Below are 25,223 nucleotides of genomic sequence, written 5' to 3' on the forward strand. Positions count from 1 at the left end.
CGCAGTGGAAGCGTGCTGGGCCCATAACCCAGAGATCCGTGGATCGAAACCAGGCTCTGCTAAATTTATGCAAAATATCACTTGCTATTTTGATATATGTTAGTTTGTTCATACAATTATCGTGTAAGCAGAGTGGCGCAGTGGAAGCGTGCTGGGCCCATAACCCAGACGTCCGTGGATCGAAACCACGCTCTGCTAAATTAACTAAAAATAGCACTTGCTATTTTTTAAATATGATAGTTTGTTCATACAATGATAATGTAAGCAGAGTGGCGCAGTAGAAGCGTGCTGGGCCCATAACCCAGAGGTCCGTGGATCGAAACCACGCTCTGCTAAATTAATGCAAAATAGCACTTGCTATTTTGATATATGTTAGTTTGTTCATACAATTATCATGTAAGCAGAGTGGCGCAGTGGAAGCGTGCTGGGCCCATAACCCAGAGGTCCGTGGATCGAAACTACGCTCTGCTAAATTTATGTAAAATATCACTTGCTATTTTGATATATGTTAGTTTGTTCATACAATTATCATGTAAGCAGAGTGGCGCAGTGGAAGCGTGCTGGGCCCATAACCCAGAGGTCCGTGGATCGATCCCACGCTCTGCTAAATTAATGCAAAATAGCACTTGCTATTTTATATATGTTAGTTTGTTCATACAATGATCATGTAAGCAGAGACGCGCACTGGAAGCCTGCTGGGCCCATAACCCAGAAGTCCGTGGATCGAAACTACGCTCTGCTTAATTTATGCAAAATATCACTGGCTATTTTGATATATGTTAGTTTGTTCATACAAAGATCACGTAAGCTGAGTGGCGCAGTGGAAGCGTGCTGGGCCCATAACCCAGAGATCCGTGGATCGAAACCAGGCTCTGCTAAATTTATGCAAAATATCACTTGCTATTTTGATATATGTTAGTTTGTTCATACAATTATCATGTAAGCAGAGTGGCGCAGTGGAAGCGTGCTGGGCCCATAACCCAGACGTCCGTGGATCGAAACCACGCTCTGCTAAATTAACTAAAAATAGCACTTGCTATTTTTTAAATATGATAGTTTGTTCATACAATGATAATGTAAGCAGAGTGGCGCAGTAGAAGCGTGCTGGGCCCATAACCCAGAGGTCCGTGGATCGAAACCACGCTCTGCTAAATTAATGCAAAATAGCACTTGCTATTTTGATATATGTTAGTTTGTTCATACAATTATCATGTAAGCAGAGTGGCGCAGTGGAAGCGTGCTGGGCCCATAACCCAGAGGTCCGTGGATCGAAACTACGCTCTGCTAAATTTATGTAAAATATCACTTGCTATTTTGATATATGTTAGTTTGTTCATACAATTATCATGTAAGCAGAGTGGCGCAGTGGAAGCGTGCTGGGCCCATAACCCAGAGGTCCGTGGATCGATCTCACGCTCTGCTAAATTAATGCAAAATAGCACTTGCTATTTTATATATGTTAGTTTGTTCATACAATGATCATGTAAGCAGAGTGGCGCACTGGAAGCCTGCTGGGCCCATAACCCAGAAGTCCGTGGATCGAAACTACGCTCTGCTTAATTTATGCAAAATATCACTGGCTATTTTGATATATGTTAGTTTGTTCATACAAAGATCACGTAAGCTGAGTGGCGCAGTGGAAGCGTGCTGGGCCCATAACCCAGAGATCCGTGGATCGAAACCAGGCTCTGCTAAATTTATGCAAAATATCACTTGCTATTTTGATATATGTTAGTTTGTTCATACAATTATCATGTAAGCAGAGTGGCGCAGTGGAAGCGTGCTGGGCCCATAACCCAGACGTCCGTGGATCGAAACCACGCTCTGCTAAATTAACTAAAAATAGCACTTGCTATTTTTTAAATATGATAGTTTGTTCATACAATGATAATGTAAGCAGAGTGGCGCAGTAGAAGCGTGCTGGGCCCATAACCCAGAGGTCCGTGGATCGAAACCACGCTCTGCTAAATTAATGCAAAATAGCACTTGCTATTTTATATATGTTAGTTTGTTCATACAATGATCATGTAAGCAGAGTGGCGCAGTGGAAGCCTGCTGGGCCCATAACCCAGATGTCCGTGGATCGAAACTACGCTCTGCTAAATTTATGCAAAATAGCACTTGCTATTTTGATATATGTTAGTTTGTTCATACTATTATCATGTAAGCAGAGTGGCGCAGTGGAAGCGTGCTGGGCCCATAACCCAGAGGTCCGTGGATCGAACCCACGCTCTGCTAAATTAATGCAAAATAGCACTTGCTATTTTATATATGTTAGTTTGTTCATACAATGATCATGTAAGCAGAGTGGCGCAGTGGAAGCCTGCTGGGCCCATAACCCAGATGTCCGTGGATCGAAACTACGCTCTGCTAAATTTATGCAAAATATCACTTGCTATTTTGATATATGTTAGTTTGTTCATACAATTATCATGTAAGCAGAGTGGCGCAGTGGAAGCGTGCTGGGCCCATAACCCAGAGGTCCGTGGATCGATCTCACGCTCTGCTAAATTAATGCAAAATAGCGTTTGCTATTTTTTAAATATGATAGTTTGTTCATACAATGATAATGTAAGCAGAGCGGCGCAGTGGAAGCGTGCTGGGCCCATAACCCTGAGGTCCGTGAATCGAAACCACGCTCTGCTAAATTAATGCAAAATAGCACTTGCTTTTTTATATATGTTAGTTTGTTCATACAATGATCATGTAAGCAGAGTGGCGCAGTGGAAGCTTGCTGGGCCCATAACCCAGAGGTCCGTGGATCGAAACTACGCTCTGCTAAATTTATGTAAAATATCACTTGCTATTTTGATATATGTTAGTTTGTTCATACAATTATCATGTAAGCAGAGTGGCGCAGTGGAAGCGTGCTGGGCCCATAACCCAGAGGTCCGTGGATCGATCTCACGCTCTGCTAAATTAATGCAAAATAGCACTTGCTATTTTATATATGTTAGTTTGTTCATACAATGATCATGTAAGCAGAGTGGCGCAGTGGAAGCCTGCTGGGCCCATAACCCAGATGTCCGTGGATCGAAACTACGCTCTGCTAAATTTATGCAAAATATCACTTGCTATTTTGATATATGTTAGTTTGTTCATACAATGATAATGTAAGCAGAGTGGCGCAGTGGAAGCGTGCTGGGCCCATAACCCAGAGGTCCGTGGATCGAAACCACGCTATGCTAAATTAATGCAAAATAGCACTTGCTATTTTATATATGTTAGTTTTTTCATACAATGATCATGTAAGCAGAGACGCGCACTGGAAGCCTGCTGGGCCCATAACCCAGAAGTCCGTGGATCGAAACTACGCTCTGCTTAATTTATGCAAAATATCACTGGCTATTTTGATATATGTTAGTTTGTTCATACAAAGATCGCGTAAGCTGAGTGGCGCAGTGGAAGCGTGCTGGGCCCATAACCCAGAGATCCGTGGATCGAAACCAGGCTCTGCTAAATTTATGCAAAATATCACTTGCTATTTTGATATATGTTAGTTTGTTCATACAATTATCATGTAAGCAGAGTGGCGCAGTGGAAGCGTGCTGGGCCCATAACCCAGACGTCCGTGGATCGAAACCACGCTCTGCTAAATTAACTAAAAATAGCACTTGCTATTTTTTAAATATGATAGTTTGTTCATACAATGATAATGTAAGCAGAGTGGCGCAGTAGAAGCGTGCTGGGCCCATAACCCAGAGGTCCGTGGATCGAAACCACGCTCTAAATTTATGCAAAATAGCACTTGCTATTTTGATATATGTTAGTTTGTTCATACTATTATCATGTAAGCAGAGTGGCGCAGTGGAAGCGTGCTGGGCCCATAACCCAGAGGTCCGTGGATCGAACCCACGCTCTGCTAAATTAATGCAAAATAGCACTTGCTATTTTATATATGTTAGTTTGTTCATACAATGATCATGTAAGCAGAGTGGCGCAGTGGAAGCCTGCTGGGCCCATAACCCAGATGTCCGTGGATCGAAACTACGCTCTGCTAAATTTATGCAAAATATCACTTGCTATTTTGATATATGTTAGTTTGTTCATACAATTATCATGTAAGCAGAGTGGCGCAGTGGAAGCGTGCTGGGCCCATAACCCAGATGTCCGTGGATCGAAACCACGCTCTGCTAAATTAACTAAAAATAGCGTTTGCTATTTTTTAAATATGATAGTTTGTTCATACAATGATAATGTAAGCAGAGCGGCGCAGTGGAAGCGTGCTGGGCCCATAACCCTGAGGTCCGTGAATCGAAACCACGCTCTGCTAAATTAATGCAAAATAGCACTTGCTTTTTTATATATGTTAGTTTGTTCATACAATGATCATGTAAGCAGAGTGGCGCAGTGGAAGCTTGCTGGGCCCATAACCCAGAGGTCCGTGGATCGAAATCACGCTCTGCTAAATAAATGCAAAATAGCACTTGCTATTTTGATATATGTTAGTTTGTTCATACAATTATCATGTAAGCAGAGTGGCGCAGTGGAAGCGTGCGGGGCCCATAACCCAGAGGTCCGTGGATCGAAACTACGCTCTGCTAAATTTATGCAAAATATCACTTGCTATTTTGATATATGTTAGTTTGTTCATACAATTATCATGTAAGCAGAGTGGCGCAGTGGAAGCGTGCTGGGCCCATAACCCAGAGGTCCGTGGATCGATCCCACGCTCTGCTAAATTAATGCAAAATAGCACTTGCTATTTTATATATGTTAGTTTGTTCATACAATGATCATGTAAGCAGAGACGCGCACTGGAAGCCTGCTGGGCCCATAACCCAGAAGTCCGTGGATCGAAACTACGCTCTGCTTAATTTATGCAAAATATCACTGGCTATTTTGATATATGTTAGTTTGTTCATACAAAGATCACGTAAGCTGAGTGGCGCAGTGGAAGCGTGCTGGGCCCATAACCCAGAGATCCGTGGATCGAAACCAGGCTCTGCTAAATTTATGCAAAATATCACTTGCTATTTTGATATATGTTAGTTTGTTCATACAATTATCATGTAAGCAGAGTGGCGCAGTGGAAGCGTGCTGGGCCCATAACCCAGACGTCCGTGGATCGAAACCACGCTCTGCTAAATTAACTAAAAATAGCACTTGCTATTTTTTAAATATGATAGTTTGTTCATACAATGATAATGTAAGCAGAGTGGCGCAGTAGAAGCGTGCTGGGCCCATAACCCAGAGGTCCGTGGATCGAAACCACGCTCTGCTAAATTAATGCAAAATAGCACTTGCTATTTTGATATATGTTAGTTTGTTCATACAATTATCATGTAAGCAGAGTGGCGCAGTGGAAGCGTGCTGGGCCCATAACCCAGAGGTCCGTGGATCGAAACTACGCTCTGCTAAATTTATGTAAAATATCACTTGCTATTTTGATATATGTTAGTTTGTTCATACAATTATCATGTAAGCAGAGTGGCGCAGTGGAAGCGTGCTGGGCCCATAACCCAGAGGTCCGTGGATCGATCTCACGCTCTGCTAAATTAATGCAAAATAGCACTTGCTATTTTATATATGTTAGTTTGTTCATACAATGATCATGTAAGCAGAGTGGCGCACTGGAAGCCTGCTGGGCCCATAACCCAGAAGTCCGTGGATCGAAACTACGCTCTGCTTAATTTATGCAAAATATCACTGGCTATTTTGATATATGTTAGTTTGTTCATACAAAGATCACGTAAGCTGAGTGGCGCAGTGGAAGCGTGCTGGGCCCATAACCCAGAGATCCGTGGATCGAAACCAGGCTCTGCTAAATTTATGCAAAATATCACTTGCTATTTTGATATATGTTAGTTTGTTCATACAATTATCATGTAAGCAGAGTGGCGCAGTGGAAGCGTGCTGGGCCCATAACCCAGACGTCCGTGGATCGAAACCACGCTCTGCTAAATTAACTAAAAATAGCACTTGCTATTTTTTAAATATGATAGTTTGTTCATACAATGATAATGTAAGCAGAGTGGCGCAGTAGAAGCGTGCTGGGCCCATAACCCAGAGGTCCGTGGATCGAAACCACGCTCTGCTAAATTAATGCAAAATAGCACTTGCTATTTTATATATATTAGTTTGTTCATACAATGATCATGTAAGCAGAGTGGCGCAGTGGAAGCCTGCTGGGCCCATAACCCAGATGTCCGTGGATCGAAACTACGCTCTGCTAAATTTATGCAAAATAGCACTTGCTATTTTGATATATGTTAGTTTGTTCATACTATTATCATGTAAGCAGAGTGGCGCAGTGGAAGCGTGCTGGGCCCATAACCCAGAGGTCCGTGGATCGAACCCACGCTCTGCTAAATTAATGCAAAATAGCACTTGCTATTTTATATATGTTAGTTTGTTCATACAATGATCATGTAAGCAGAGTGGCGCAGTGGAAGCCTGCTGGGCCCATAACCCAGATGTCCGTGGATCGAAACTACGCTCTGCTAAATTTATGCAAAATATCACTTGCTATTTTGATATATGTTAGTTTGTTCATACAATTATCATGTAAGCAGAGTGGCGCAGTGGAAGCGTGCTGGGCCCATAACCCAGAGGTCCGTGGATCGATCTCACGCTCTGCTAAATTAATGCAAAATAGCGTTTGCTATTTTTTAAATATGATAGTTTGTTCATACAATGATAATGTAAGCAGAGCGGCGCAGTGGAAGCGTGCTGGGCCCATAACCCTGAGGTCCGTGAATCGAAACCACGCTCTGCTAAATTAATGCAAAATAGCACTTGCTTTTTTATATATGTTAGTTTGTTCATACAATGATCATGTAAGCAGAGTGGCGCAGTGGAAGCTTGCTGGGCCCATAACCCAGAGGTCCGTGGATCGAAACTACGCTCTGCTAAATTTATGTAAAATATCACTTGCTATTTTGATATATGTTAGTTTGTTCATACAATTATCATGTAAGCAGAGTGGCGCAGTGGAAGCGTGCTGGGCCCATAACCCAGAGGTCCGTGGATCGATCTCACGCTCTGCTAAATTAATGCAAAATAGCACTTGCTATTTTATATATGTTAGTTTGTTCATACAATGATCATGTAAGCAGAGTGGCGCAGTGGAAGCCTGCTGGGCCCATAACCCAGATGTCCGTGGATCGAAACTACGCTCTGCTAAATTTATGCAAAATATCACTTGCTATTTTGATATATGTTAGTTTGTTCATACAATGATAATGTAAGCAGAGTGGCGCAGTGGAAGCGTGCTGGGCCCATAACCCAGAGGTCCGTGGATCGAAACCACGCTATGCTAAATTAATGCAAAATAGCACTTGCTATTTTATATATGTTAGTTTTTTCATACAATGATCATGTAAGCAGAGACGCGCACTGGAAGCCTGCTGGGCCCATAACCCAGAAGTCCGTGGATCGAAACTACGCTCTGCTTAATTTATGCAAAATATCACTGGCTATTTTGATATATGTTAGTTTGTTCATACAAAGATCGCGTAAGCTGAGTGGCGCAGTGGAAGCGTGCTGGGCCCATAACCCAGAGATCCGTGGATCGAAACCAGGCTCTGCTAAATTTATGCAAAATATCACTTGCTATTTTGATATATGTTAGTTTGTTCATACAATTATCATGTAAGCAGAGTGGCGCAGTGGAAGCGTGCTGGGCCCATAACCCAGACGTCCGTGGATCGAAACCACGCTCTGCTAAATTAACTAAAAATAGCACTTGCTATTTTTTAAATATGATAGTTTGTTCATACAATGATAATGTAAGCAGAGTGGCGCAGTAGAAGCGTGCTGGGCCCATAACCCAGAGGTCCGTGGATCGAAACCACGCTCTAAATTTATGCAAAATAGCACTTGCTATTTTGATATATGTTAGTTTGTTCATACTATTATCATGTAAGCAGAGTGGCGCAGTGGAAGCGTGCTGGGCCCATAACCCAGAGGTCCGTGGATCGAACCCACGCTCTGCTAAATTAATGCAAAATAGCACTTGCTATTTTATATATGTTAGTTTGTTCATACAATGATCATGTAAGCAGAGTGGCGCAGTGGAAGCCTGCTGGGCCCATAACCCAGATGTCCGTGGATCGAAACTACGCTCTGCTAAATTTATGCAAAATATCACTTGCTATTTTGATATATGTTAGTTTGTTCATACAATTATCATGTAAGCAGAGTGGCGCAGTGGAAGCGTGCTGGGCCCATAACCCAGATGTCCGTGGATCGAAACCACGCTCTGCTAAATTAACTAAAAATAGCGTTTGCTATTTTTTAAATATGATAGTTTGTTCATACAATGATAATGTAAGCAGAGCGGCGCAGTGGAAGCGTGCTGGGCCCATAACCCTGAGGTCCGTGAATCGAAACCACGCTCTGCTAAATTAATGCAAAATAGCACTTGCTTTTTTATATATGTTAGTTTGTTCATACAATGATCATGTAAGCAGAGTGGCGCAGTGGAAGCTTGCTGGGCCCATAACCCAGAGGTCCGTGGATCGAAATCACGCTCTGCTAAATAAATGCAAAATAGCACTTGCTATTTTGATATATGTTAGTTTGTTCATACAATTATCATGTAAGCAGAGTGGCGCAGTGGAAGCGTGCGGGGCCCATAACCCAGAGGTCCGTGGATCGAAACTACGCTCTGCTAAATTTATGCAAAATATCACTTGCTATTTTGATATATGTTAGTTTGTTCATACAATTATCATGTAAGCAGAGTGGCGCAGTGGAAGCGTGCTGGGCCCATAACCCAGAGGTCCGTGGATCGAACCCACGCTCTGCTAAATTTATGCAAAATATCACTTGCTATTTTGATATATGTTAGTTTGTTCATACAATTATCATGTAAGCAGAGTGGCGCAGTGGAAGCCTGCTGGGCCCATAACCCAGATGTCCGTGGATCGAAACTACGCTCTGCTAAATTTATGCAAAATATCACTTGCTATTTTGATATATGTTAGTTTGTTCATACAATGATAATGTAAGCAGAGTGGCGCAGTGGAAGCGTGCTGGGCCCATAACCCAGAGGTCCGTGGATCGAAACCACGCTATGCTAAATTAATGCAAAATAGCACTTGCTATTTTATATATGTTAGTTTTTTCATACAATGATCATGTAAGCAGAGACGCGCACTGGAAGCCTGCTGGGCCCATAACCCAGAAGTCCGTGGATCGAAACTACGCTCTGCTTAATTTATGCAAAATATCACTGGCTATTTTGATATATGTTAGTTTGTTCATACAAAGATCGCGTAAGCTGAGTGGCGCAGTGGAAGCGTGCTGGGCCCATAACCCAGAGATCCGTGGATCGAAACCAGGCTCTGCTAAATTTATGCAAAATATCACTTGCTATTTTGATATATGTTAGTTTGTTCATACAATTATCATGTAAGCAGAGTGGCGCAGTGGAAGCGTGCTGGGCCCATAACCCAGACGTCCGTGGATCGAAACCACGCTCTGCTAAATTAACTAAAAATAGCACTTGCTATTTTTTAAATATGATAGTTTGTTCATACAATGATAATGTAAGCAGAGTGGCGCAGTAGAAGCGTGCTGGGCCCATAACCCAGAGGTCCGTGGATCGAAACCACGCTCTAAATTTATGCAAAATAGCACTTGCTATTTTGATATATGTTAGTTTGTTCATACTATTATCATGTAAGCAGAGTGGCGCAGTGGAAGCGTGCTGGGCCCATAACCCAGAGGTCCGTGGATCGAACCCACGCTCTGCTAAATTAATGCAAAATAGCACTTGCTATTTTATATATGTTAGTTTGTTCATACAATGATCATGTAAGCAGAGTGGCGCAGTGGAAGCCTGCTGGGCCCATAACCCAGATGTCCGTGGATCGAAACTACGCTCTGCTAAATTTATGCAAAATATCACTTGCTATTTTGATATATGTTAGTTTGTTCATACAATTATCATGTAAGCAGAGTGGCGCAGTGGAAGCGTGCTGGGCCCATAACCCAGATGTCCGTGGATCGAAACCACGCTCTGCTAAATTAACTAAAAATAGCGTTTGCTATTTTTTAAATATGATAGTTTGTTCATACAATGATAATGTAAGCAGAGCGGCGCAGTGGAAGCGTGCTGGGCCCATAACCCTGAGGTCCGTGAATCGAAACCACGCTCTGCTAAATTAATGCAAAATAGCACTTGCTTTTTTATATATGTTAGTTTGTTCATACAATGATCATGTAAGCAGAGTGGCGCAGTGGAAGCTTGCTGGGCCCATAACCCAGAGGTCCGTGGATCGAAATCACGCTCTGCTAAATAAATGCAAAATAGCACTTGCTATTTTGATATATGTTAGTTTGTTCATACAATTATCATGTAAGCAGAGTGGCGCAGTGGAAGCGTGCGGGGCCCATAACCCAGAGGTCCGTGGATCGAAACTACGCTCTGCTAAATTTATGCAAAATATCACTTGCTATTTTGATATATGTTAGTTTGTTCATACAATTATCATGTAAGCAGAGTGGCGCAGTGGAAGCGTGCTGGGCCCATAACCCAGAGGTCCGTGGATCGAACCCACGCTCTGCTAAATTTATGCAAAATATCACTTGCTATTTTGATATATGTTAGTTTGTTCATACAATTATCATGTAAGCAGAGTGGCGCAGTGAAAGCGTGCTGGGCCCATAACCCAGAGGTCCGTGGATCAAACCCACGCTCTGCTAAATTAATGCAAAATAGCACTTGCTATTTTATATATGTTAGTTTGTTCATACAATGATCATGTAAGCAGAGTGGCGCAGTGGAAGCCTGCTGGGCCCATAACCCAGATGTCCGTGGATCGAAACTACGCTCTGCTAAATTTATGCAAAATATCACTTGCTATTTTGATATGTTAGTTTGTTCATACAATATCATGTAAGCAGAGTGGCGCAGTGGAAGCGTGCAGGGCCCATAACCCAGAGGTCCGTGGATCGAAACTACGCTCTGCTAAATTTATGCAAAATATCACTTGCTATTTTGATATGTTAGTTTGTTCATACAAAGATCACGTAAGCAGAGTGGCGCAGTGGAAGCGTGCTGGGCCCATAACCCAGAGATCCGTGGATCGAAACCAGGCTCTGCTAAATTTATGCAAAATATCACTTGCTATTTTGATATATGTTAGTTTGTTCATACAATTATCATGTAAGCAGAGTGGCGCAGTGGAAGCGTGCTGGGCCCATAACCCAGACGTCCGTGGATCGAAACCACGCTCTGCTAAATTAACTAAAAATAGCACTTGCTATTTTTTAAATATGATAGTTTGTTCATACAATGATAATGTAAGCAGAGTGGCGCAGTAGAAGCGTGCTGGGCCCATAACCCAGAGGTCCGTGGATCGAAACCACGCTCTGCTAAATTAATGCAAAATAGCACTTGCTATTTTGATATATGTTAGTTTGTTCATACAATTATCATGTAAGCAGAGTGGCGCAGTGGAAGCGTGCTGGGACGATAACCCAGACGTCCGTGGATCGAAACCACGCTCTGCTAAATTAACTAAAAATAGCGTTTGCTATTTTTTAAATATGATAGTTTGTTCATACAATGATAATGTAAGCAGAGCGGCGCAGTGGAAGCGTGCTGGGCCCATAACCCAGAGGTCCGTGGATCGAAACCACGCTCTGCTAAATTAATGCAAAATAGCACTTGCTTTTTTATATATGTTAGTTTGTTCATACAATGATCATGTAAGCAGAGTGGCGCAGTGGAAGCTTGCTGGGCCCATAACCCAGAGGTCCGTGGATCGAAATCACGCTCTGCTAAATTAATGCAAAATAGCACTTGCTATTTTGATATATGTTAGTTTGTTCATACAATTATCATGTAAGCAGAGTGGCGCAGTGGAAGCGTGCAGGGCCCATAACCCAGAGGTCCGTGGATCGAAACTACGCTCTGCTAAATTTATGCAAAATATCACTTGCTATTTTGATATATGTTAGTTTGTTCATACAATTATCATGTAAGCAGAGTGGCGCAGTGGAAGCGTGCTGGGCCCATAACCCAGAGGTCCGTGGATCGAAACCACGCTCTGCTAAATTAATGCAAAATAGCACTTGCTATTTTGATATATGTTAGTTTGTTCATACGATTATCATGTAAGCAGAGTGGCGCAGTGGAAGCGTGCTGGGCCCATAACCCAGAGGTCCGTGGATCGAAACTACGCTCTGCTAAATTTATGTAAAATATCACTTGCTATTTTGATATATGTTAGTTTGTTCATACAATTATCATGTAAGCAGAGTGGCGCAGTGGAAGCGTGCTGGGCCCATAACCCAGAGGTCCGTGGATCGATCCCACGCTCTGCTAAATTAATGCAAAATAGCACTTGCTATTTTATATATGTTAGTTTGTTCATACAATGATCATGTAAGCAGAGTGGCGCAGTGGAAGCCTGCTGGGCCCATAACCCAGATGTCCGTGGATCGAAACTACGCTCTGCTAAATTTATGCAAAATAGCACTTGCTATTTTGATATATGTTAGTTTGTTCATACTATTATCATGTAAGCAGAGTGGCGCAGTGGAAGCGTGCTGGGCCCATAACCCAGAGGTCCGTGGATCGAACCCACGCTCTGCTAAATTAATGCAAAATAGCACTTGCTATTTTATATATGTTAGTTTGTTCATACAATGATCATGTAAGCAGAGTGGCGCAGTGGAAGCCTGCTGGGCCCATAACCCAGATGTCCGTGGATCGAAACTACGCTCTGCTAAATTTATGCAAAATATCACTTGCTATTTTGATATATGTTAGTTTGTTCATACAATTATCATGTGAGCAGAGTGGCGCAGTGGAAGCGTGCTGGGCCCATAACCCAGACGTCCGTGGATCGAAACCACGCTCTGCTAAATTAACTAAAAATAGCGTTTGCTATTTTTTAAATATGATAGTTTCTTCATACAATGATAATGTAAGCAGAGCGGCGCAGTGGAAGCGTGCTGGGCCCATAACCCAGAGGTCCGTGGATCGAAACCAAGCTCTGCTAAAGTAATGCAAAATAGCACTTGCTTTTTTATATATGTTAGTTTGTTCATACAATGATCATGTAAGCAGAGTGGCGCAGTGGAAGCTTGCTGGGCCCATAACCCAGAGGTCCGTGGATCGAAATCACGCTCTGCTAAATTAATGCAAAATAGCACTTGCTATTTTGATATATGTTAGTTTGTTCATACAATTATCATGTAAGCAGAGTGGCGCAGTGGAAGCGTGCTGGGCCCATAACCCAGAGGTCCGTGGATCGAACCCACGCTCTGCTAAATTTATGCAAAATATCACTTGCTATTTTGATATATGTTAGTTTGTTCATACAATTATCATGTAAGCAGAGTGGCGCAGTGAAAGCGTGCTGGGCCCATAACCCAGAGGTCCGTGGATCAAACCCACGCTCTGCTAAATTAATGCAAAATAGCACTTGCTATTTTATATATGTTAGTTTGTTCATACAATGATCATGTAAGCAGAGTGGCGCAGTGGAAGCCTGCTGGGCCCATAATCCAGATGTCCGTGGATCGAAACTACGCTCTGCTAAATTTATGCAAAATATCACTTGCTATTTTGATATGTTAGTTTGTTCATACAATGATCATGTAAGCAGAGTGGCGCAGTGGAAGCGTGCAGGGCCCATAACCCAGAGGTCCGTGGATCGAAACTACGCTCTGCTAAATTTATGCAAAATTCACTTGCTATTTTGATATGTTAGTTTGTTCATGCAATTATCACGTAAGCAGAGTGGCGCAGTGGAAGCTGGCTGGGCCCATAACCCAGAGGTCCGTGGATCGAAACCACGCTCTGCTAAATTAATGCAAAATAGCACTTGCTTTTTTATATATGTTAGTTTGTTTATACAATGATCATGTAGGCAGCTTGGCGCAGTGGAAGCTTGCTGGGCCCATAACCCAGAGGTCCGTGGATCGAAATCACGCTCTGCTAAATTAATGCAAAATAGCACTTGCTATTCTGATATATGTTAGTTTGTTCATACAATTATCATGTAAGCAGAGTGGCGCAGTGGAAGCGTGCTGGGCCCATAACCCAGATTTCCGTGGATCGAAACTACGCTCTGCTAAATTTATGCAAAATATCACTTGCTATTTTGATATATGTTAGTTTGTTCATACAATTACCATGTAAGCAGAGTGGCACAGTGGAAGCGTGCTGGGCCCATAACCCAGAGGTCCGTGGATCGAAACCACGCTCTGCTAAATTAATGAAAAATAGCACTTGCTATTTTTTATAAATGATAGTTTGTTCATACAATGATAATGTAAGCAGAGTGGCGCAGTGGAAGCGTGCTGGGCCCATAACCCAGAGGTCCGTGGATCGAAACCACGCTATGCTAAATTAATGCAAAATAGCACTTGCTATTTTATATATGTTAGTTTTTTCATACAATGATCATGTAAGCAGAGACGCGCAGTGGAAGCCTGCTGGGCCCATAACCCAGAAGTCCGTGGATCGAAACTACGCTCTGCTAAATTTATGCAAAATATCACTGGCTATTTTGATATATGTTAGTTTGTTCATACAAAGATCACGTAAGCAGAGTGGCGCAGTGGAAGCGTGCTGGGCCCATAACCCAGACGTCCGTGGATCGAAACCACGCTCTGCTAAATTAACTACAAATAGCACTTGCTATTTTTTAAATATGATAGTTTGTTCATACAATGATAATGTAAGCAGAGTGGCGCAGTAGAAGCGTGCTGGGCCCATAACCAAGAGGTCCGTGGATCGAAACCACGCTCTGCTAAATTAATGCAAAATAGCACTTGCTATTTTGATATATGTTAGTTTGTTCATACAATTATCATGTAAGCAGAGTGGCGCAGTGGAAGCGTGCTGGGCCCATAACCCAGAGGTCCGTGGATCGAAACTACGCTCTGCTAAATTTATGCAAAATATCACTTGCTATTTTGATATATGTTAGTTTGTTCATACAATTATCATGTAAGCAGAGTGGCGCAGTGGAAGCGTGCTGGGCCCGTAACCCAGAGGTCCGTGGATCGAACCCACGCTCTGCTAAATTAATGCAAAATAGCACTTGCTATTTTATATATGTTAGTTTGTTCATACAATGATCATGTAAGCAGAGTGGCGCAGTGGAAGCCTGCTGGGCCCATAACCCAGATGTCCGTGGATCGAAACTACGCTCTGCTAAATTTATGCAAAATAGCACTTGCTATTTTAATATATGTTAGTTTGTTCATACTATTATCATGTAAGCAGAGTGGCGCAGTGGAAGCGTGCTGGGCCCATAACCCAGAGGTCCGTGGATCGAACCCACGCTCTGCTAAGTTAATGCAAAATAGCACTTGCTATTTTATATATGTTAGTTTGTTCATACAATGATCATGTAAGCAGAGTGGCGCAGTGGAAGCCTGCTGGGCCCATAACCCAGATGTCCGTGGATCGAAACTACGCTCTGCTAAATTTATGCAAAATATCACTTGCTATTTTGATATATGTTAGTTTGTTCATACAATTATCATGTAAGCAGAGTGGCGCAGTGGAAGCGTGCTTGGCCCATAACCCAGACGTCCGTGGATCGAAACCACGCTCTGCTAAATTAACTAAAAATAGCGTTTGCTATTTTTTAAATAAGATAGTTTGTTCATACAATGATAATGTAAGCAGAGTGGCGCAGTGGAAGCGTGCTGGGCCCATAACCCAGAGGTCCGTGGATCGAAACCACGCTCTGCTAAATTAATGCAAAATAGCACTTGCTTTTTTATATATGTTAGTTTGTTCATACAATGACCATGTAAGCAGAGTGGCGCAGTGGAAGCTTGCTGGGCCCATAACCCAGAGGTCCGTGGATCGAAATCACGCTCGGCTAAATTAATGCAAAATAGCACTTGCTATTTTGATATATGTTAGTTTGTTCATAAAATTATCATGTAAGCAGAGTGGCGCAGTGGAAGCGTGCAGGGCCCATAACCCAGAGGTCCGTGGATCGAAACTACGCTCTGCTAAATTTATGCAAAATATCACTTGCTATTTTGATATATGTTAGTTTGTTCATACAATTATCATGTTAGCAGAGTGGCGCAGTGGAAGCGTGCTGGGCCCATAACCCAGAGGTCCGTGGATCGATACCACGCTCTGCTAAATTAATGCAAAATAGCACTTGCTATTTTATATATGTTAGTTTGTTCATACAATGATAATGTAAGCAGAGTGGCGCAGTGGAAGCGTGCTGGGCCCATAACCCAGAGGTCCGTGGATCGAAACCCTGCTCTGCTAAAATAACTAAAAATAGCACTTGCTGTTTTTTAAATATGATAGTTTGTTCATACAATGATAATGTAAGAAGAGTGGCGCAGTGGAAGCGTGCTGGGCCCATAACCCAGAGGTCCGTGGATCGAAACCACGCTCTGCTAAATTAATGCAAAAGAGCACTTGCTATTTTATATATGTTAGTTTGTTCATAAAATGATAATGTAAGCAGAGCGGCGCAGTGGAAGCGTGCTGGGCCCATAACCCAGAGGTCCGTGGATCGAAACCACGCTCTGCTAAATTAATGCAAAATAGCACTTGCTATTTTATATATGTTAGTTTGTTCATACAATTATCATGTAAGCAGAGTGACGCAGTGGAAGCGTGCTGGGCCCATAACCCAGAGGTCGGTGGATCGAAACCACGCTCTGCTAAATTAATGCAAAATAGCACTTGCTATTTTATATATGTTAGTTTGTTCATACAATTATCATGTAAGCAGAGTGGCGCAGTGGAAGCGTGCTGGGCCCATAACCCAGAGGTCCGTGGATCGAATCCACGCTCTAATAAATTAATGCAAAATAGCACTTGCTATTTTTTAAATATGATAGTTTGTTCATACATTGATAATGTAAGAAGAGTGGCGCAGTGGAAGCGTGCTGGGCCCATAACCCAGAGGTCCGTGGATCGAAACCACGCTCTGCTAAATTAATGCAAAATAGCACTTGCTATTTTGATATATGTTAGTTTGTTCATACAATTATCATGTAAGCAGAGTGGCGCAGTGGAAGCGTGCTGGGCCCATAACCCAGAGGTCCGTGGATCGAAACCACGCTCTGCTAAAATAACTAAAAATAGCACTTGCTATTTTTTAAATATGATAGTTTGTTCATACAATGATAATGTAAGAAGAGTGGCGCAGTGGAAGCCTGCTGGGCCCATAACCCAGAGGTCCGTGGATCGAAATCACGCTCTGCTAAATTTATGCAAAATATCACTTGCTATTTTGATATATGTTAGTTTGTTCATACAATTACCATGTAAGCAGAGTGGCGCAGTGGAAGCGTGCTGGGCCCATAACCCAGAGGTCCGTGGATCGAAACCACGCTCTGCTAAATTAATGCAAAATAGCACTTGCTATTTTATATATGTTAGTTTGTTCATACAATGATCATGTAAGCAGAGTGGCGCAAGGGAATCCTGCTGGGCCCATAACCCAGAGGTCCGTGGATCGAAACCACGCTCTGCTAAATTAATGCAAAATAGCACTTGCTATTTTATATATGTTAGTTTGTTCATACAATGATCATGTAAGCAGAGTGGCGCAGTGGAAGCCTGCTGGGCCCATAACCCAGATGTCCGTGGATCGAAACTACGCTCTGCTAAATTTATGCAAAATATCACTTGCTATTTTGATATATGTTAGTTTGTTCATACAATATCATGTAAGCAGAGTGGCGCAGTGGAAGCGTGCTGGGCCCATAACCCAGAGGTCCGTGGATCGAAACCACGCTCTGATAAAATAATGCAAAATAGCACTTGCTATTTTGATATATGTTAGTTTATTCATACAATGATCATGTAAGCAGAGTGGCGCTGTGGAAGCGTGCTGGGCCCAAAACCCAGAGGTCCGTGGATCGAAACCACGCTCTGCTAATTTAATGCAAAATAGCCCCAGCTATTTTGATATAAGTTAGTTTTTCATACAATGGTCATGTAAGCAGAGTGGCGCAGTGGAAGCGTGCTGGGCCCATAACCCAGAGGTCCGTGGATCGAAACCACGCTCTGCTAATTTAATGCAAAATAGCCCCAGCTATTTTGATATAAGTTAGTTTATTCATACAATGATCATGTAAGCAGAGTGGCGCAAGGGAAGCCTGCTGGGCCCATAACCCAGAGGTCCGTGGATCGAAACCACGCTCTGCTAAATTAATGCAAAATAGCACTTGCTATTTTGATATATGTTAGTTTGTTCATACAATTATCATGTAAGCAGAGTGGCGCAGTGGAAGCGTGCTGGGCCCATAACCCAGAGGTCCGTGGATCGAAACCACGCTCTGATAAATTAATGCAAAATAGCACTTGCTATTTTGATATATGTTAGTTTATTCATACAATGATCATGTAAGCAGAGTGGCGCAGTGGAAGCGTGCTGGGCCCATAACCCAGAGGTCCGTGGATCGAAACCACGCTCTGCTAATTTAATGCAAAATAGCCCCAGCTATTTTGATATAAGTTAGTTTGTTCATACAATGGTCATGTTAGCAGAGTGGCGCAGTGGAAGCGTGCTGGGCCCATAACCCAGAGGTCCGTGGATCGAAACCACGCTCTGCTAATTTAATGCAAAATAGCCCCAGCTATTTTGATATAAGTTAGTTTGTTCATACAATGGTCATGTTAGCAGAGTGGCGCAGTGGAAGCGTGCTGGGCCCATAACCCAGAGGTCCGTGGATCGAAACCACGCTCTGCTAAATTAATGCAAAATAGCACTTGCTATTTTATATATGTTAGTTTGTTCATACAATGATCATGTAAGCAGAGTGGCGCAAGGGAAGCCTGCTGGGCCCATAACCCAGATGTCCGTGGATCGAAACTACGCTCTGATAAATTAATGCAAAATTGCACTTGCTATTTTTAAAATATGATAGTTTTGTTGGAACTGAACTGAACTGAACAGTTATCTTCGCTATAATCACATGATAGAGATAAAGAACCTTTGCACCTAACCCGAGTTTAGGATTAGACTGAATTAGTGATAATGCCTCACTCTCTCTCTCGATCGTTTCTCTACTAGTGAGTCTCCCTCAGGATGTGCCTCTCGTGTTTAACGCTAAGTAGACCTAGTATTGTAGTAGGACGTATTCAACTATTTGTAATTATAACCAGTATGTAATAACAGTAAGAGTGCTTTACCGAAATGAAGAACGATGACTAAGTTAACTTAAACAGATTAATAATAAACTAATATGGTTTTATATAATCCGGCGTCATTACTTGAATATTAATTTAACATGGTAGCAGAGCGTGGTTCGCGGTATTTAACGGTATTCAACAAATATTTAACGTGATTAATGGTAATGACGCGCTAATAAACGCGGACGGAGTCAACGTATATAGCCGTGGCTTAGCGACGAACGGGGCAGTAAAAATCAGTGCGGAAATCCGGTACAACGTGGAAGTTAGGGTTAGAAACCCAGACCAAGTGTGTCAACTAATCGAGGAATGGAACTGTCTTGGACAAGTTAAAACATGCTCACAACAAGCAACCAAGGAAGAGCGACTTAAGAAACAAGAAGCCATACAACAGAGGACAAGAACAGTACAAACAACGGCGGTGAGTTACACATAACAAGAAGAAACCTAAGAATGAACAGTTCGCGTTAATAACTATAATTTAAGTATAATAGTAATGGTGATCTAAGTATGATCTGATGAACATTTAATGGAACATTTTAACCATAATTTAATAATAATAATAAGACCATTAAGTAAGAATCATAGCTTGTAAACAGAAATAAGCCAATCATAAAACCATTTGAGAAGTTAAGGAGTACTAGGGAAGTTAAATAAGAAGGGAGTTAATAAGCATTTAAAGATTATTATTAGAGTATTATATGACATGATAAGCTGGCAAATTATGTAAAGTAAAGTAGACAATATTTATAATTACAATGGCCGATTACGTAGAGACTAACAACGCGGGCAATGCTCTATCATTTCGAAAATTAAATGATTGCAATTATGAGACCTGGAAGCGCGATATGCGAATGGCATTATTAGACTATGGTTTATGGGGATTCCTGGATGGAAAAGAAAAAGAACCAGATGCATCAGCTTCAGAAGACGCGAAAACAGCATATCTTAGAAGATCGCAGAAAGCGTTATCAAAATTATCATTAGCGTGTGATGACCCCCACAAGAGTATTATAGAGAAGTGCGATACAGCAAAGGAAGCGTGGGATATTTTAGCAGGAATATATGAACCCAAATCAAAATCGCGTATGGCAGACTTACGATCAGAATTTATAAGCTGTCGATATAAGGGTGGCTTAATGGCAACACACTTAGCAAGTTTAATAGTGATAGCAGATAATTTGAAAGCAGCGGGTTTACAAATATCGGACATGGAAATAGCCTTCTAAATGTTACATAAACTACCAGAAGCCTATAGGCAAATCAAGACTTTAGCGTATCATTGGCCTGATAAAGATTTTACTCCGAAGAACGTGAAACAGTTGCTAATATCAGAATATGATAGGCAAAGGAGAGAAGATTGTGAAGATGATTATGAACAAGCCGGTTATTCATCTCACTTGCAACATAGAAGTAGAGTTAGGACCCCAAATAACTTGAATCAGCCGAGGCCCAATAGAAGTAATAGTCGCAAAAGAAGTCAATCAAGGAATAGGATTAATAAAACTAAGATAATATGTTTTAATTGTGGTAAAGAAGGACATTATGCAAGAGATTGTTGGTCAAATAAAACAAATAAACAGAAAAATAAGCAGTCAAGCGACAATGAAAGTAGACGAGCTCATTTCGCATCAGCCTTACTAGCGATAAAGGATAAGGAAGCCTGGATATTTGACACAGGAGCTTCGCATCATTTTTGCCATAAGAGGGAATGGTTCTCAAACTATAAGCAAATAGAATCATGAGTAGAAATTGCTGAAGGTGGAGCTAAAGCTGTAGGCATAGGAAATGTCGCATTATCAATTAGAAATGGACAGGAAATAATTGATTGGATAGATGTCATACATGTACCAGGGTATAATAGAAATTTATTATCAGTGAGAAAATTCGATATGAACGGATACAAGACTATCTTGGAAAATGGAAAAGCAAAGGTATACGATGAGAAGAGGAAATTCTTCCTGAGCGCCAGGTTAACGGAGGAGAATTTATACGTCGCAGATGTCAAAGTACATATTGATGAACCAGAACAAGATAGTAAGCAGCACATAAGCACCTTAACAAGTCAAACGCATGATATAATGAGATGGCACCAACGATTAGGGCACCCTAACGAAAGAAAATTGAAGGAATTACACGACAAGCATTTAGTCAAAGGCATACCTAAATTGGATGGGGATTTAGGCGTTTGTCAACCTTGCCGATTATCAAAAGCTGCGAAATATCCGTCTCGAACAAGTGAGAAAATTAAAACCACACAACCATTAGAAATAATACATAGTGATGTATGGGGACCATCACCTATAACGTCAAGATGTGGTGGCAGATATTTTATTTCGTTTATCGATGACTATACAAGAAGAGCTACGATTTATATTATGCAAACGAAAGATCAAGCGTACGACAAATTTCAAGAGTTTAAACGATTCGTAGAAAGGCAAACAGGCAAGGACATCAAGGTCTTACGAACAGACAATGGCTTAGAATACTGTAATAGGCAATTTGAGAATAATAGTAAGAAATTGGGAATACAACTCGAAAGAACCAATACATACACTCCAGAAATGAATGGCATCGCGGAAAGATTCAATTGAACAATAACAGAAGGCATTCGTACGATGTTAGAAGATGCAAAATTACCTTTGAAATTATGGGGCGAAGCTGCAATGGCGTTTACATACCTGTACAATAGATTACCTCATGACAAACTTAAAAATCAAGTTCCTTTAGAACGATGGATGGGAAAGAAACCAAGTGTACGACACCTTAAACGAAATGGATGTACGGCATTTGCATTGATACCCAAACCAAGAAGAAACACACTACAAAACAGATCAAGAATTGGTGTTTTCATTGGGTATGCAATTAAAACTAAAGGATATAGAATATGGTTTCAAGACAAGATAATTGAACTGAAACATGTATCATTTGACGAAGATAAATTGGGGATACAGGAAGTTAACGCGAAGGTTGAAATAGTAGAACACTATGATGAAGAGTGTTTGGAACCAGCAAAGACCAAGAAAACAGTACGATTTGCTGATGAAGCCGAAGAAACATCTGATGATGAATTCGAGGACAGTATGGAACAATCTGTAGAAGACAATATGGAAGAAACTAGCCATGAATCTGATGATGATGAGGAAGGGTCACATTCCGAAGACCCACACGTACCAACAAAGAACACGTGAAGCCCAAGGAGAAAGACGAAATGGTCACATTTCATTTCCCAGACCATAAAGATAACATGGAACCTCAGAAGAAAGAAGATAGATTCCCAGATAAAGAAGAAGATTTAGAATTACCAAGAGGATGGCGAAGAAAAGAAGTACCGAGAACATTTGGGCCAAGAATAGATGTCTACTACATCACGGATGAAGAGGAAAGGTTGAGATCATATAATGAAGTGAAAGCTTGTTTACGCCAAAGAGGGATCCAGCATGACATGACTAAATTTTCATTTAAGCCTAAGGCAAATCACCAGGCAAGATATGCCAGAGATATGTTAGGAAATATTGAATTCCATTGTATGACCATTCCAAAGACGTATGAAGAAGCCATAGAGAGTGAAGACAAAGATAAATGGGAAGACGCCATGGATATGGAATTACAAACAATTGCAAAACGAAACGTATATGATCTAGTGAAGAAACCAGAAAACCAACATATTATTGGAACGAAATGGGTTTACGCCTTGAAACAGAATGCAAACGGCGAAACTATACGGCATAAAGCGCGACTAGTAGCCCAAGGATTTTCACAAGAATTTGGATCAGATTATACGACGACGTATGCGCCAGTTATCAATTTTGCACTTGTAAGAATTTGCGTAATCATATTTATCCTATGTTTGGGATGGACTCATACACAACTAGATGTAAAGAATGCATACTTATATGGCGATTTAAAAGAAGATATATACTTAAGGCAACCAAAGGGTTTTGTTCAATCAGGAAAAGAACAGTATGTTTGGAAATTAAACAAGGCGTTATACGGGTTAAAACAAAGCGGTAGGCAGTGGTATGAACAGTTAGACAAAACATTACATGATTTGAACTTTAAGAAGTTACAAGGTTGTAATTGTATTTACCATTATGAAGATAAGGGGATACTACTAGTATACGTAGATGATATCATAATAATAGCTAAAAATAACCAAGTAATGAAGGAAATAACGACAAGACTTGAATCCGAATTCGAAATAAACAACCTTGGACCATTGCACTATTTTCTTGGGATAGAATTTGAATTTCACACGAATGGCACAGCATATATACATCAAAAGGGATATATTGCTAAAATAAAAGAAGCATGGGATATGGAACTAACCAGAATCTATGAAATACCGGTACCAGTTGGCGTTGTATTCTCAAAACGACAATGTCCACCTGATGGGCAAAGAGTAGACTTTCCATACCGACAACTAATAGGAATATTGCTATACATAGCACAACGTACAAGACCAGATATAATGCATGCGGTAATTAGCTTATCAAGATACTCGGAAAATCCAGCCAAAATACATTGTGATCATCTAACAAGAGTATTGAAATGTGTATTTGATACTAATGCTTATGGATTGAATTATAACGCTATTTAAGCTATTTAACGGTCGACGCTTATACCGACGCATCCTATGGGATGGATTTAGATGATGGTAAATCAACCACAGGGTTCATACTAAATGTTGGCAATAATCCAGTTCAATGGAGAACTGTTAAACAAGACATAGTCGCATTATCAAGCACCGAAGCTGAATATATTGCATTAGCAGAGACAACGAAAGAAGTAATTTGGATATCAAGAATTATAAACGAATTAGTAGATATTTTTAGATTACGAACTAATGAATTAAAGCCAACCATATATTGTGATAATCAGGCAACCATAGCTTTATCTAAAAATAGTATAGAGAATAATAGAACGAAACAAATAGATATCCGATATCATTTTATAAGAGATTGTATTAATAAAGGTCTTGTTAATGTTGAATTCATAAGAACAAATGATAATATTGCTGATATGTTTACCAAGGCAATACCAACTAGAAAATTTAAAGAATTTTGCAACACACTAAGGTTGCAGTATTAACAAACCAAAGTGATACTATAAATAGAAAATGTGATAAATAATTAATAGATTAATGTGATAATAAGACTAATGTGATATATAAATGGTAATAATAGACTAAAGTGCTATAATGTGACAAAAGAACATAACAATGTATTAATGAAGTAACATAATAATGTATGAAAAAAAAATCAGAAACAAAACAAAGATGTATAAGCATAATAGCTCAGACAACGAAAAAAAGAGGGGAGCATGTTGGAACTGAACTGAACTGAACAGTTATCTTCGCTATAATCACATGATAGAGATAAAGAACCTTTGCACCTAACCCGAGTTTAGGATTAGACTGAATTAGTGATAATGCATCACTCTCTCACTCTCTCTCTCTCAATCGGTTCTCTACCAGTGAGTTTCGTTCAGGATGTGCCTCTCGTGTAGAGGACTGCAAAGGCTTTGGGAAAACTCCAACTCCATAGAAAGCCAAGGGACTCCCTCATTTTTGGTCGGAGTTGGAGTTGGGTAAAATAACTAATTTGGCTTTGGGTGGCTTTGGGAATATTATCTCTGAAATGGAACGGAGTCGGAAGGGAGTGGAAATATTTCCAAAACTTATACGGGAGTCGGTCGGGACTGGATTGTTGTTGGATTCAGGTGGCTTTGGCTGGCGTTGGCATTTATAGTATCCAAATGGAGTTGGTTGCATTGAGAGCCAGCCTTATTTTATTCAACCGGAGTTGGGTGGCATTAGTGATATTAGTAAATTTTTCCTCTTTGAATTTCCCACGCGGTTGTTTTTGCGCAAGCGGGATGCATGAAGTTCAACCCCACACAGACGGCACATGACGGTCGCGGCTGGTACCGCAAAAAAAATCAAATTCATTGCTGTGCGAGAGAAAACGAAACTAAAACTATTTGTTCTTTTTAAGTAAGAGAGTCATAAATTTTTCCGTCGCCTTAGATTAAACGTAAAAAGGAAAACTACAACTATAAACAATGAGAGAGTTTATAATAAAAATAATTGAAAAAATGCAGTGGGATAACGTTGGAAAACCTT

At 41.0% G+C, this 25,223-nt stretch overlaps 14 non-coding genes across 14 annotated transcripts; all 14 read left to right on the forward strand.

The window, feature by feature from the left end:
* Nucleotides 1-535: 535 nt before the first annotated feature.
* TRNAM-CAU (transfer RNA methionine (anticodon CAU)) lies at nt 536-607 on the forward strand. The gene has a single exon. It is a non-coding gene; the product is annotated as a tRNA-Met (tRNA).
* A 1,559-nt stretch (nt 608-2,166) lies between these two features.
* TRNAM-CAU (transfer RNA methionine (anticodon CAU)) lies at nt 2,167-2,238 on the forward strand. Its single transcript has one exon. It is a non-coding gene; the product is annotated as a tRNA-Met (tRNA).
* A 1,555-nt stretch (nt 2,239-3,793) lies between these two features.
* On the forward strand, nt 3,794-3,865 carry TRNAM-CAU (transfer RNA methionine (anticodon CAU)). Its single transcript has one exon. It is a non-coding gene; the product is annotated as a tRNA-Met (tRNA).
* Nucleotides 3,866-4,608: 743 nt separating this feature from the next.
* Nucleotides 4,609-4,680, forward strand: TRNAM-CAU (transfer RNA methionine (anticodon CAU)). The gene has a single exon. It is a non-coding gene; the product is annotated as a tRNA-Met (tRNA).
* Nucleotides 4,681-6,239: 1,559 nt separating this feature from the next.
* Nucleotides 6,240-6,311, forward strand: TRNAM-CAU (transfer RNA methionine (anticodon CAU)). Its single transcript has one exon. It is a non-coding gene; the product is annotated as a tRNA-Met (tRNA).
* Nucleotides 6,312-7,866: 1,555 nt separating this feature from the next.
* TRNAM-CAU (transfer RNA methionine (anticodon CAU)) lies at nt 7,867-7,938 on the forward strand. Its single transcript has one exon. It is a non-coding gene; the product is annotated as a tRNA-Met (tRNA).
* A 743-nt stretch (nt 7,939-8,681) lies between these two features.
* Nucleotides 8,682-8,753, forward strand: TRNAM-CAU (transfer RNA methionine (anticodon CAU)). Its single transcript has one exon. It is a non-coding gene; the product is annotated as a tRNA-Met (tRNA).
* Nucleotides 8,754-9,630: 877 nt separating this feature from the next.
* TRNAM-CAU (transfer RNA methionine (anticodon CAU)) lies at nt 9,631-9,702 on the forward strand. The gene has a single exon. It is a non-coding gene; the product is annotated as a tRNA-Met (tRNA).
* A 743-nt stretch (nt 9,703-10,445) lies between these two features.
* Nucleotides 10,446-10,517, forward strand: TRNAM-CAU (transfer RNA methionine (anticodon CAU)). Its single transcript has one exon. It is a non-coding gene; the product is annotated as a tRNA-Met (tRNA).
* Nucleotides 10,518-12,208: 1,691 nt separating this feature from the next.
* On the forward strand, nt 12,209-12,280 carry TRNAM-CAU (transfer RNA methionine (anticodon CAU)). Its single transcript has one exon. It is a non-coding gene; the product is annotated as a tRNA-Met (tRNA).
* Nucleotides 12,281-12,479: 199 nt separating this feature from the next.
* TRNAM-CAU (transfer RNA methionine (anticodon CAU)) lies at nt 12,480-12,551 on the forward strand. The gene has a single exon. It is a non-coding gene; the product is annotated as a tRNA-Met (tRNA).
* Nucleotides 12,552-13,158: 607 nt separating this feature from the next.
* TRNAM-CAU (transfer RNA methionine (anticodon CAU)) lies at nt 13,159-13,230 on the forward strand. The gene has a single exon. It is a non-coding gene; the product is annotated as a tRNA-Met (tRNA).
* Nucleotides 13,231-14,920: 1,690 nt separating this feature from the next.
* TRNAT-CGU (transfer RNA threonine (anticodon CGU)) lies at nt 14,921-14,992 on the forward strand. The gene has a single exon. It is a non-coding gene; the product is annotated as a tRNA-Thr (tRNA).
* Nucleotides 14,993-15,191: 199 nt separating this feature from the next.
* On the forward strand, nt 15,192-15,263 carry TRNAM-CAU (transfer RNA methionine (anticodon CAU)). The gene has a single exon. It is a non-coding gene; the product is annotated as a tRNA-Met (tRNA).
* Nucleotides 15,264-25,223: the final 9,960 nt, after the last annotated feature.

The sequence above is a fragment of the Phalangium opilio genome, unplaced genomic scaffold (genome assembly GCF_054372755.1).
Source record: "Phalangium opilio isolate 3A_F unplaced genomic scaffold, DU_Popi_V2 ptg000246l_1, whole genome shotgun sequence".
NCBI lineage: Eukaryota > Metazoa > Arthropoda > Arachnida > Opiliones > Phalangiidae > Phalangium > Phalangium opilio.